The sequence below is a fragment of the Alligator mississippiensis genome, chromosome 15 (genome assembly GCF_030867095.1).
Source record: "Alligator mississippiensis isolate rAllMis1 chromosome 15, rAllMis1, whole genome shotgun sequence".
In the NCBI taxonomy this organism is placed as follows: Eukaryota; Metazoa; Chordata; order Crocodylia; family Alligatoridae; genus Alligator; species Alligator mississippiensis.
The window spans coordinates 13,924,203-13,936,560 of record NC_081838.1 but is presented as its reverse complement, the minus strand read 5'-3'; the positions used below and the strand labels follow the sequence as shown (position 1 = coordinate 13,936,560).

The 12,358-nt window shown below is 47.8% G+C and overlaps 2 long non-coding RNA genes across 2 annotated transcripts; both read right to left on the bottom strand.

The window, feature by feature from the left end:
- Positions 1–979: 979 nt before the first annotated feature.
- Positions 980–2,754, bottom strand: LOC132245683 (uncharacterized). The gene is made up of 2 exons (XR_009457386.1): positions 2,650–2,754; positions 980–1,641 (listed from the first exon to the last, which is right to left on the bottom strand). It is a non-coding gene; the product is annotated as an uncharacterized LOC132245683 (long non-coding RNA).
- A 7,529-nt stretch (positions 2,755–10,283) lies between these two features.
- LOC132245735 (uncharacterized) lies at positions 10,284–12,042 on the bottom strand. The gene is made up of 2 exons (XR_009457455.1): positions 11,950–12,042; positions 10,284–10,945 (listed from the first exon to the last, which is right to left on the bottom strand). It is a non-coding gene; the product is annotated as an uncharacterized LOC132245735 (long non-coding RNA).
- Between the last annotated feature and the right edge of the window lie 316 nt (positions 12,043–12,358).

Genomic DNA, 12,358 nt, shown 5'->3' with positions numbered 1-12,358 from the left:
ATCCAGCTGAAAATGAGGAATGGGCCCATAAGGCTCGGCTTGGTGATATATATGATCCCCAGAAGGGAACTGCTTCTGCTTCCATCATTGTACCAAAGAAGAAAAAACGGCGTCACTGTACCTGGGACACAGGCTCTCAACATCAATCACAGAGCAGGCAAGAGGAAAAGAAAGCACCTGAGGAAACAATCATGCCTGAGGAATCTTGGAAATACATAGATCAGGCACCTCGCAGAGCTGCTGAGTCCTCAGGATTGCCACTTGTGTCGGTGGCCATCCTGGGTGCACAACATGCCTGAAAGCCATGCCATTAAACTCAGCCGTGAATTTGTACGTTGCTTTTCATTTCCAGCTCTCTGGCACTCCAGGGCTTTCAAGCACTCGGCAGTCTCCATTCTCCCCTGTAATCCTACAGGAGGAAACCTTCATCATTTCAGTTCAGGGGAAATGGCATGGGGTACTACTGCCTCCAGGTTCATTTAGACACAAGGATGCAGACAGGGCATGGGCTCCCCCGTTTTCAGAGAGCTGCGTTTACAATCCAGGATTGCAGATGAGATCTGCTTAGGATTGATGTGCCTTAATTTGGACATGCTTTTGCACAACCCATGTTGGAGGTAGGAATGACTGGGAGGGAGGCATGAGAGCGCTCTCTGTTTTTAATAGTATATCAGGAAAGGGCTGGAAAGATTTGAGGGCTGATACTCTGTTTCTGCAATGTGGAAAGTGCAGTATTATCACTCCTGGAGCCACGGCTGAAAAGGACCAAGGGCTCTATATGAGAGACAAGTGCAAACACCTAATGTTGGGTAGGAGGAAAGCCCAGGGCACACAGACATGCTCCAGGGCTGATTTTCATCTCTGTGTAGCACTTCAGTAGGAATTGAGTCATGCTGGGTGCGGGGCTCTGCACGGGAGGGAATTTCACCAGCATGCCTGCAAATAAGGAACGGAGGGCAAAAAACCTAGGAGGCAAATATTATGCTGCAGACGAAGTTTAATGTACGGAAGAAATTGAGAATACAGACACGGAAGGGATACAGAGGAGAGAGCGAATTTCCCCAAGGTTTTCCAAAGGGTCACAGCTGGGATTATACATCTGTTGTCACCAAACATCTTCTACACGTCTGTGGCTGTGTCAAGTGGTCTGCAATGGATTACAAGTGGACTGTAAGGAGGCAGAGGCATCCATTGAAATGACAGCACCGCATGAAGAGGCCTTAATGTTTAACAGTGCAGAGAATACAAAGTTCCTAGAGTAACAAAGCAAAGCGTAGGAGACAGGAGAATGGGGGAGGGAGTCTTGTAGCAATGCCAAGCCCTCACACTTAGCACTGCTCTGAGCCATGTCCGTCGGGTCAGCCAGGAATCTGTATCTTGCTTGTCATGTCCACTTTCCTCCACGTGCCGTGGATATCCGAGCTGGATTTAGCATGGCCAGCACCTTCCGTATCTGCCCCTACCGCCCCACCCGGGGCAACAGCACCATCCCTGCCAAATTAGCTGTCCAGTGCATGGATCATAGCAACAACAATAACATGGCCTTCTGCGGCGGGGTCTCCAACAACAATCTGGACTCTGGTAGTACAGGTCATCCAGCATGTCCAGGCTGTCAGACATCTTGCAGTGATGGAGGCGAACCTGAAACACAGCAGGGAGCAGAGGAAACATGACACATGGGCAGTGCTGATTGATCAAAGGGGCCTAACTTGGGTGCGAGTCTCAGAGCAATCTGGCAGGGACATAGAGACTATGGAATGGAGCATGGAAATGCTGACCTCAGCCCTCCTTTGTCCCGGTGTCACAGCTCTCCTTTCCTCCACCTCCTTGCTTTCCTCTACTTCTCATCAACCGCTCCCCCCAACAACACCTTCGAAGCCTTCTCTCTTCCTTTGCCTTCAAAATGCTGGCTGGAAAGCAGGCTCCAGGGCCCTGTGGGGCAGCTGCAGCAGGAGTGGGGCAGGGAGCATTTAGTGCAGGCCAAGGCAACCCCTGGTCCGATGGCGCAAGCACAGTCCTGGGATGCGGGGAATGTGCCTTCACTTCAGGACCCAGAACCCAAGTCTTCCTCTTTCTGTCTCCTACCACTGGGATCTGGAGGCAAAGGTGGATTGCACCCTGAAGCTTGTTGCACTGCAGGAAGGATTCAGCCTTAGGCAGTTGGCAGTTCTGGATCCCACAATCCCGGGAAATGTCAGGGCTGCCGGGAATCACCCCAGTTGGGGAGAGAGGTGGGATTTGGGATATTGCTCCCTCTCTTCTGAGCTTTTCAGTGACTGAACTTGCTGCCTGCTTTAAATTGGAGGACCTAAAGTCTCTTCTTTGAGCTAAGGGGGCCTTGGGCATCAGGGTCAGGATTTGGATTGTCACTCCTGACTGCGCACTCCTACACCTTGAACAACACATGGCACTTCATCACTTCAGCTGGGTGCCTCTTTCATTCTGGCCATTACTGTCCCAAATGCCCTTGAAATGCCAACCTCAGCTGGGGGGCCCTAATTCCTGCCACCCACCATGTTCAGTAAAACAACAAAAACAAGTGAAAGACCCTGAGCATTGTGAAAACCAATGAACACAAGAGCAAGTTCAGTTTTTAAATTACAGCGGAAAGAAAGATACTTGGAAGAGATGAAGCTGAATTGGACTTACCTGGCTCACTGAAGAGAGAAGTCAAGAAGTGATTAAAATATCCTCACTGTGCAACCTTTTATACAGTTGTCAGACGGACGGGAGCATTTGCGGCATCTTCTGTACTTGATGTCCTGGTTAATGACAAAACGTGTGAGTGTCACGTGTGCCAACCCGCCAAATACTGTAATTGTTTCACTCTGTGTTTGTAATTATTGTGTTTTTAATTTAGTTTAGGACTGGCAAATTACACCCCTCCAGGTGTCTTTTCAATTAAAAGTTTATGGGTCAACCTTCTTCCTGCTCTTGCTCTATGGACTTCATTAGAGTTGGAGGATTTGGGGTACGTCTGCAGGGTACGCAGAGCAGGTGTTGGTGGAACCATTTGCTCTCCTGTGCATGAATCCAGTTTGGTCCATACTGTTATGCGGTGGGGAGCGGGGTGTTTCTGAAACCCAAAGAGGAGAAGGAGCCATTGTTTAGTATGCTCAGGTGCGCACCTGACATTTTCGGATTCAGTGCCCACCAAAACCCATGGATGTCAGCACATTGACTGGGGGAAGGACTGACATGCTTCATACGTCTTGCGAACCCCACCTATGGGTTTTATAACTTCTGGAGTGCCTTCAACTTTGACTGTGTATTATTTTACTTTATGTCAAGGTTTGGTTATCTTTTTGTCTCTGGGTTCAATTTCCCCCTCATCTCAATTAGAGATGTATTTCTTCATTAATATCCAGTGGTTTCACCAATGCAGCAACAGCAGGGTTCATGACAGAAGCCTATTGCTGTGCTGCTTGGTGGCAATGGCAGGGCATGGTTGTAGGAGAACAGAAACCATGGGGTCTTACGAAAGGTCTGAGTACAGCTTTGAAGCTGTATGAGATGAACATCCTTGACTTTTTCCACACCGAACTAAGGGATTTGTTGGAAAGTTCACGATGGACCTCTGATCTGTCCCATGTAGCATTTCTTGTGTTCTTACTGAGGTGAAGTGTGTTGAGTTGATTGAGCTAATCTGAACCCTTTAGCTTCCCACCCTTTACAGAACAACACCCAAACAAAGTTTTCATTCATTTGAGAAAGTAGAGGCATCTTTCCCTCTTTCAAATGCCCTAGAAATTCATTACTATATTGAGTAACACCACCACCAGATCTGCCCCATGGAATTTTATCAAAAAACTGAGAAAAACCTGCCACTGCTTCTTCAATGCAAATCAAAGAGCCCCAAATTCCAGGAGTACTATTCATGACCTAATTAGTGCTTAAAAACAAGTGAGCTTTATTTGCATTTTTAAGGGGGCTGCCTCGCTACATACAGGAGTGTCTTCCTGTACGAAATTATGAACTTTGTAATTATGTAATGGTTACTGCCCTGTAACAGCTTTAATGACAGTTAATGAAGTGCTTCAATTTTCTAAATTCTGAGAATATTAGAATATCCACCGTGTCACTGATTAGCCCTAGGTTCAGTGAACCTAAGCTATGACAGGGTGAGGTAAAGTCATGTTACTGCTAGTCAGTTAGTTAATAAATGTGATAATTCTGAGTGCTACACGTGAACCTGAAAAAGCATTCAGCCTCTGAGATGGTTTTGTGAGATAACTTTATGCTATATGCTATTAAATAAGGTTTGGCATTTCGGACTTCTAAATATGTCATAAACAAGGGTATAATTATTTTAGAGCCACTTCCATGTTTGGCTTTCCTGTCTCTTGTTTTTTTGGGTCAAGCTTCTCCTGGACCATCTTCTGAAGTAAAGGATGAGGAAGTACATCATGTGGCCATCTTCTTTCACTTCACCTACTTTGTGCAGGAAGAGCCGAACCTGCCACCGAAAAAGCAAGTGTGGCAATGAGCTAAGTGCTGGGGAGATGTCACCTTGACAAGTTCAGTACAAAGTGGAAAGCTTTTTTATAAGAGGCTACAGGTTTTCAAATGAAAAATAGCTCTACTTCTTCTCTGCGGTTGACAGTTCCTAAACAATAAAATAGTAATGGGAAAGCCCTGTTCTCCTTAAAATATCCCGATAGTACCTCTAGGAACGTGAACACTTGATCTGTGCAGGTTTTTAGAGGATGGAGTTGAAGTGTGTGGAGTGAAATTTGATTTTGTTGGTCTTGTTAGAAAAAGGGCTGGGGAGCGTGAATACCCTTCTCTAAGGTACAACCCAGCATCTGAGTGACTCTGAACACTTTCTGAGTGTGTGTCGGGAGCTCTGGGACACTCCTCCCCCTTCCTTGCAGTTCATTGGGTTTTTGTGGCACTATTATACACAAAATTCAATTATGGAAATGTTCTCAAATACTGACTTCTTGTCTGAATCAAGCTCAATGCCCAGTTCAAAGTGCTGTAGAATATCCCCAAAAAAGGAAACCTTGAGTTTCAGCAAGTTTTTCCCTACCCTCCCAGTAGTACACCTATTAAGTCACGTGCAGAAAACCCAGAAGAACTGGGACCGAACACGTGACCACAAGCAGAGGGAGTAGGTCATCGCATCCCTGATTTTGGCCTTTCTACGACTGTCTTTACAACCATCACGAAGGTCTGGCTCTTACTGCACGGCACCTTCTGTCTTGCTCAGGGTCTTTCTTTCTTTTTGCTGCTTTTGTTGCAGTAGGTGGGTGGCCGGCATAAGGGAGCCCACAACTGAGGTTGGCATTTTAAGGGCATTTGGGACACTAATGGCCAGAGTGGAAAAGGGACCAGGTGAGGAGATGCTGTGTCATGCCATGTGCAAAGCATAGGTGTGCCCAGTCAGGAGTGACAATCCAGATCCTGAGCTAGGTGTCCAGGAGCCCCTTAGATTGAATGAAGACACACAAGCCTCTCCAATCCAAACCAGACAGCATGTTCCTTCACTCCTTTCAAAGCCCACAGCATATGGAGCAATATCCAACATCCCGCCTCTCTCCCCAACTGGGGGCATTCCCTGCACCCCTGTCTTCCAGGGAGTGTGGGATCCAAAACTGGAACCTGCCTAAGGCTGAATCCTTCCTGCAGTGCAACAAGCATCAGATGTGGGAGGTACCTTTGCCCCCGAGATCCCAGTGGTACGGGACAGAAAGAGGAAGACTTGGGTTCTGGAGCCTACTTTCCATCCAGCCTTTTGCAGGCAAAGAAAGTGGTGAGAGGCTGAGGGCAAGTGGAGCAAAGGGACAAGGGGGGGAAAGGAGAGCACTGACAGTGACAGATGGGTCCCCTCCATTTCCTGGTCCCTGGGTCCCTACCAGATGTCCCAGAGAGTCGCACACAAGTTTTGAGACTTGATCCCATCACTACTGCAGATGTGTCATGTCTCCTCTACTCCCTGATGTGTTTCAGGTTCGCCGCCAGCACGGCAAAATGTTTGACAGCCTGGACACGATCGAAGACCTGCCGTGCCATGGCCAGTCTGGCTGTTTTCCCCACTACCGTAGAAGGCCACCATACACGTGTTGTTGCTGTGACCAATGCAGAAGGCTGGTCTGCCAAGGTTGCTGCTGGTCCATACCCCACTGGTGGTGCCGTCAGGTTAGCTCTGGAGGCTGCTGGCCATGTTAAATGCAGCTTGAATATCCACAGCACTTGGAGCAACACAGATATGGAAAGGGAGATACAGACTCACAGCTGATGTGAAGAACATAGCTGGGAGCAGGGCTAAGCACTCAGCACCTCCACTGTGAGCGCTTTGCATTGCTAGAAGACTCCCTCTCCTATACACGTGTTTCCTATGCCTTGCTTTGTCACTCTAGGAACCTTGAATTCTCCACACCGTTAAGCAGTGAGGCCTCTTCATGCCGTGCACTTATATAAACGGAGGCCTCTGCTTCCCTAGAGTCCACGTGTAATCCATTGCAGACCACTTGACACAGCCACAGTGGTGTCAAAGGGGTTTGGTATCAACAGGAAAGATAAGCTGTTTTATTTTTAGCTTCTAGCTAAAATATTGGCTACAGGAACTTTCTCATGGAGAAGCTGCTTATTCGCCTCCTTACATGGTGCTTTTCCTCATGTGGCATTATTCAGGGAGACAAGTAGTAAATAAATCGATGGAAACAACTCAGAATTTCAAGTCAGCAGTTGCACAGAAAGAAGCACACCTCGTACACAATGGGCCAGGAGCAGAAACCCAGTTGTGGCCCTTTGGAAATCTTTGGGAGTATTTTGTCTCTCCTCCGGATCCCTTCTGTGTCTGTATATTCAAGTTCTTCACTGCATTAAAATGACGCTGTAGCATGATATTTCCCTCCTGGGCTTTTTCCCCTCCATTCCTTATTTGCAACCGTGCTGGTGAAACTCTCCTGCACAGAGACCCGCACCCAGCATGGCTCAATTTACCCCACAGGTACTAAATATAATGCACAGTAGTTAAAGCACATTAATGCATATGTAGCCATTCCCCTTTTCTAATGCAAAGCGATGCAATCACTGAAACCTTAGCATCTTTATCCGAAGAGATTGGTTCCATGTGAATGGGTTTAGGATCGTTCTGCAGACAACGAGGAGACACTGGTGCCTGTGAAGAGGGGTTCAGCATCGGGTGCCTTGGCTCTGTGTGCAGAGAATGGAGAGATGGTAGGCACCCCGCTGGGGACCATCTTGACAGCCCACGAGTACTTAGTAATCACCTAGAGAAATGCTAAAGGAGGGGGCAGTTCTGCACTCCCACCCAGCTCAAGAGCTTTTACACCTGCCTTGCAGTTTGCTAAGGTGCCTCCGTTCAGCCAGTGAGGGAGCTAGGGCCCACCTCTTGAACACCGTCAGGCATTCACCCAGCAAGGGGTGACCTGGGTGCCTGACTCTTCAGAGACGCTGCACTGGGGAGTGCTTGCGTTCTGGTCCCTGCCCCACAGAAACAGAAAGAACCAGGTAGAATACAACAACTCTTCAAGTCCTTTTCTTGGGCTCCTCTTTCCAGGGCTTTCAGGGCTATATGCCTGTTTTCACCTTCAGACTGCTGGCCTTCTTCCAAGTAAGATATGTCTAGGTGAAAGCATCAGAGCCATACTGTGCACATCTTTCCCAGGACACATCCCACTTTTCCACAAGTAAGAGAAAATTCATCACCAAAACACTTCATTACAAACGGGGAAATTTAATCTTCTTTATATTGCCCTAGTGTGTTGGGTTTTTTTAACATGTCCTGAGGATATCTGTTTGAGTGTTTGGACACTTTGTCCCCAAACAGAAACCTTTTTCTAACCTTGAAAACTGAAAGCCACTATCACTGGTCCATAAAGCTTCATTTCCAGATGTTTTGCCTGCTTCAGCAGAAATTCGGTAACTACAGGCCAGGCCTGGAAAAAGTCTATTAGCCGATCTGTTTGTTATATGTAATGTATAGGAACTATTAGCACATTGCTCCATCTTGCTCACTTACATCATTGGGGTGAATCTGCAAACCAATCTTGCTTTACATACGTTCAAACCTTTCTTTAGAACGAGTGCACCCGAAACACAAATCCTGATGCATCTTCACCGTAAAGTCACTCGCGGCGGCCTACAGCTAGAATAACTGTCGCGTTCTCCTCCGCTCTCCTATTACAGGCCTACCCATACCAGGCAGATTTTGGAAAGGAGACACAGTACACATTAACTCCAGTCACACGGTAGTGGGAGCCAAGGGGTTGTAATGTCTTCTAAAATATATGGTCTGTAATCCTGAAACTGTTTATGCCTTGGGCTTGTGGCAATGGTGTAAGAAGCCCTGTGGATTATAATTATAGAATAATCTGAGCCTAAAAATTATTTCCCCTCACTGCCACAGACACAGGCCTAGCCTTCTTATTGGGTGATGCCCTGACGAAGGAGGATTACATCCCTTATGAACTTTCACAGAGGAAATCCAGCTCAGACAACAGAGCTGCACATCCGCCATTCTCTCTTCACCACCGAGGGCGTTCCTCTTCCTCTACACACCACTCCCCTTGACGTTCAGGAGAGAGAGGTCAACAATAAGTTTAAACAGCAGCAAAGAACCCAAGCATTATGCATTAATGCACCGTAGTTATGGTGCATTAAGTTTAGTACCTGTAGTCATAGGAACTAACTCAATGCGCGGTAACGGGCACTACTGCAGAGTAGCGCAGCACGCGCCTTCTTAGTGATGCTAATGCACACTAGACTAATTCTCCTGCGCATCAGCCCATTAGCACAGCTTTTGCCGTGACAGACTATGAGCAGGAGAAATGCTCTACTGTGCATTTAGCATCTCGTGTAGACGCGCCCACTCACGATGAATTAGCTTCTTAACAATGTGAGGCCACAGGGCACAGGCACCTCCCCAGCCCCTGAACTCAGCCTCCCGCCATCACAGGGAAATATGATCTGAAAATAGGTCTAATGATACAGGTCTGAGATAAAAGCAATCTGGCTGTCCATGGATTTGAAATGTCTGAACGCTTTCCTGCGGTGGGCTCATTAAATCCTTCCACAATCTATGAAATAATATTAATTAACATAGCTATCCCCAAAGCATGTTGAATAAAGTTGCCAAGCTTCAGGGAATGACGAGGAAACATAAGAGAAGAAAGAAAAAGCTAAGACAATAATACCAAAAAAACCAAACCCCAACATAACGATTTCACACGAGTTCATGCACCTTCCCCACTTGGAGTTTCAGACGCGCCCGCACATCAGAGCGTGGACTGAACTGGGGGCTCTTCTCTGCTTGCTGTCGCTGGAGAGTTGGAGAATCCAGCTGAAAATGAGGAATGGGCCCATAAGGCTCGGCTTGGTGATATATATGATCCCCAGAAGGGAACTGCTTCTGCTTCCATCATTGTACCAAAGAAGAAAAAACGGCGTCACTGTACCTGGGACACAGGCTCTCAACATCAATCACAGAGCAGGCAAGAGGAAAAGAAAGCACCTGAGGAAACAATCATGCCTGAGGAATCTTGGAAATACATAGATCAGGCACCTCGCAGAGCTGCTGAGTCCTCAGGATTGCCACTTGTGTCGGTGGCCATCCTGGGTGCACAACATGCCTGAAAGCCATGCCATTAAACTCAGCCGTGAATTTGTACGTTGCTTTTCATTTCCAGCTCTCTGGCACTCCAGGGCTTTCAAGCACTCGGCAGTCTCCATTCTCCCCTGTAATCCTACAGGAGGAAACCTTCATCATTTCAGTTCAGGGGAAATGGCATGGGGTACTACTGCCTCCAGGTTCATTTAGACACAAGGATGCAGACAGGGCATGGGCTCCCCCGTTTTCAGAGAGCTGCGTTTACAATCCAGGATTGCAGATGAGATCTGCTTAGGATTGATGTGCCTTAATTTGGACATGCTTTTGCACAACCCATGTTGGAGGTAGGAATGACTGGGAGGGAGGCATGAGAGCGCTCTCTGTTTTTAATAGTATATCAGGAAAGGGCTGGAAAGATTTGAGGGCTGATACTCTGTTTCTGCAATGTGGAAAGTGCAGTATTATCACTCCTGGAGCCACGGCTGAAAAGGACCAAGGGCTCTATATGAGAGACAAGTGCAAACACCTAATGTTGGGTAGGAGGAAAGCCCAGGGCACACAGACATGCTCCAGGGCTGATTTTCATCTCTGTGTAGCACTTCAGTAGGAATTGAGTCATGCTGGGTGCGGGGCTCTGCACGGGAGGGAATTTCACCAGCATGCCTGCAAATAAGGAACGGAGGGCAAAAAACCTAGGAGGCAAATATTATGCTGCAGACGAAGTTTAATGTACGGAAGAAATTGAGAATACAGACACGGAAGGGATACAGAGGAGAGAGCGAATTTCCCCAAGGTTTTCCAAAGGGTCACAGCTGGGATTATACATCTGTTGTCACCAAACATCTTCTACACGTCTGTGGCTGTGTCAAGTGGTCTGCAATGGATTACAAGTGGACTGTAAGGAGGCAGAGGCATCCATTGAAATGACAGCACCGCATGAAGAGGCCTTAATGTTTAACAGTGCAGAGAATACAAAGTTCCTAGAGTAACAAAGCAAAGCGTAGGAGACAGGAGAATGGGGGAGGGAGTCTTGTAGCAATGCCAAGCCCTCACACTTAGCACTGCTCTGAGCCATGTCCGTCGGGTCAGCCAGGAATCTGTATCTTGCTTGTCATGTCCACTTTCCTCCACGTGCCGTGGATATCCGAGCTGGATTTAGCATGGCCAGCACCTTCCGTATCTGCCCCTACCGCCCCACCCGGGGCAACAGCACCATCCCTGCCAAATTAGCTGTCCAGTGCATGGATCATAGCAACAACAATAACATGGCCTTCTGCGGCGGGGTCTCCAACAACAATCTGGACTCTGGTAGTACAGGTCATCCAGCATGTCCAGGCTGTCAGACATCTTGCAGTGATGGAGGCGAACCTGAAACACAGCAGGGAGCAGAGGAAACATGACACATGGGCAGTGCTGATTGATCAAAGGGGCCTAACTTGGGTGCGAGTCTCAGAGCAATCTGGCAGGGACATAGAGACTATGGAATGGAGCATGGAAATGCTGACCTCAGCCCTCCTTTGTCCCGGTGTCACAGCTCTCCTTTCCTCCACCTCCTTGCTTTCCTCTACTTCTCATCAACCGCTCCCCCCAACAACACCTTCGAAGCCTTCTCTCTTCCTTTGCCTTCAAAATGCTGGCTGGAAAGCAGGCTCCAGGGCCCTGTGGGGCAGCTGCAGCAGGAGTGGGGCAGGGAGCATTTAGTGCAGGCCAAGGCAACCCCTGGTCCGATGGCGCAAGCACAGTCCTGGGATGCGGGGAATGTGCCTTCACTTCAGGACCCAGAACCCAAGTCTTCCTCTTTCTGTCTCCTACCACTGGGATCTGGAGGCAAAGGTGGATTGCACCCTGAAGCTTGTTGCACTGCAGGAAGGATTCAGCCTTAGGCAGTTGGCAGTTCTGGATCCCACAATCCCGGGAAATGTCAGGGCTGCCGGGAATCACCCCAGTTGGGGAGAGAGGTGGATTTGGGATATTGCTCCCTCTCTTCTGAGCTTTTCAGTGACTGAACTTGCTGCCTGCTTTAAATTGGAGGACCTAAAGTCTCTTCTTTGAGCTAAGGGGCCTTGGGCATCAGGGTCAGGATTTGGATTGTCACTCCTGACTGCGCACTCCTACACCTTGAACAACACATGGCACTTCATCACTTCAGCTGAGCCTCTTTCATTCTGGCCATTACTGTCCCAAATGCCCTTGAAATGCCAACCTCAGCTGGGGGGCCCTAATTCCTGCCACCCACCATGTTCAGTAAAACAACAAAAACAAGTGAAAGACCCTGAGCATTGTGAAAACCAATGAACACAAGAGCAAGTTCAGTTTTTAAATTACAGCGGAAAGAAAGATACTTGGAAGAGATGAAGCTGAATTGGACTTACCTGGCTCACTGAAGAGAGAAGTCAAGAAGTGATTAAAATATCCTCACTGTGCAACCTTTTATACAGTTGTCAGACGGACGGGAGCATTTGCGGCATCTTCTGTACTTGATGTCCTGGTTAATGACAAAAACTGTGTGAGTGTCACGTGTGCCAACCCGCCAAATACTGTAATTGTTTCACTCTGTGTTTGTAATTATTGTGTTTTAATTTAGTTTAGGACTGGCAAATTACACCCCTCCAGGTGTCTTTTCAATTAAAAGTTTATGGGTCAACCTTCTTCCTGCTCTTGCTCTATGGACTTCATTAGAGTTGGAGGATTTGGGGTACGTCTGCAGGGTACGCAGAGCAGGTGTTGGTGGAACCATTTGCTCTCCTGTGCATGAATCCAGTTTGGTCCATACTGTTATGA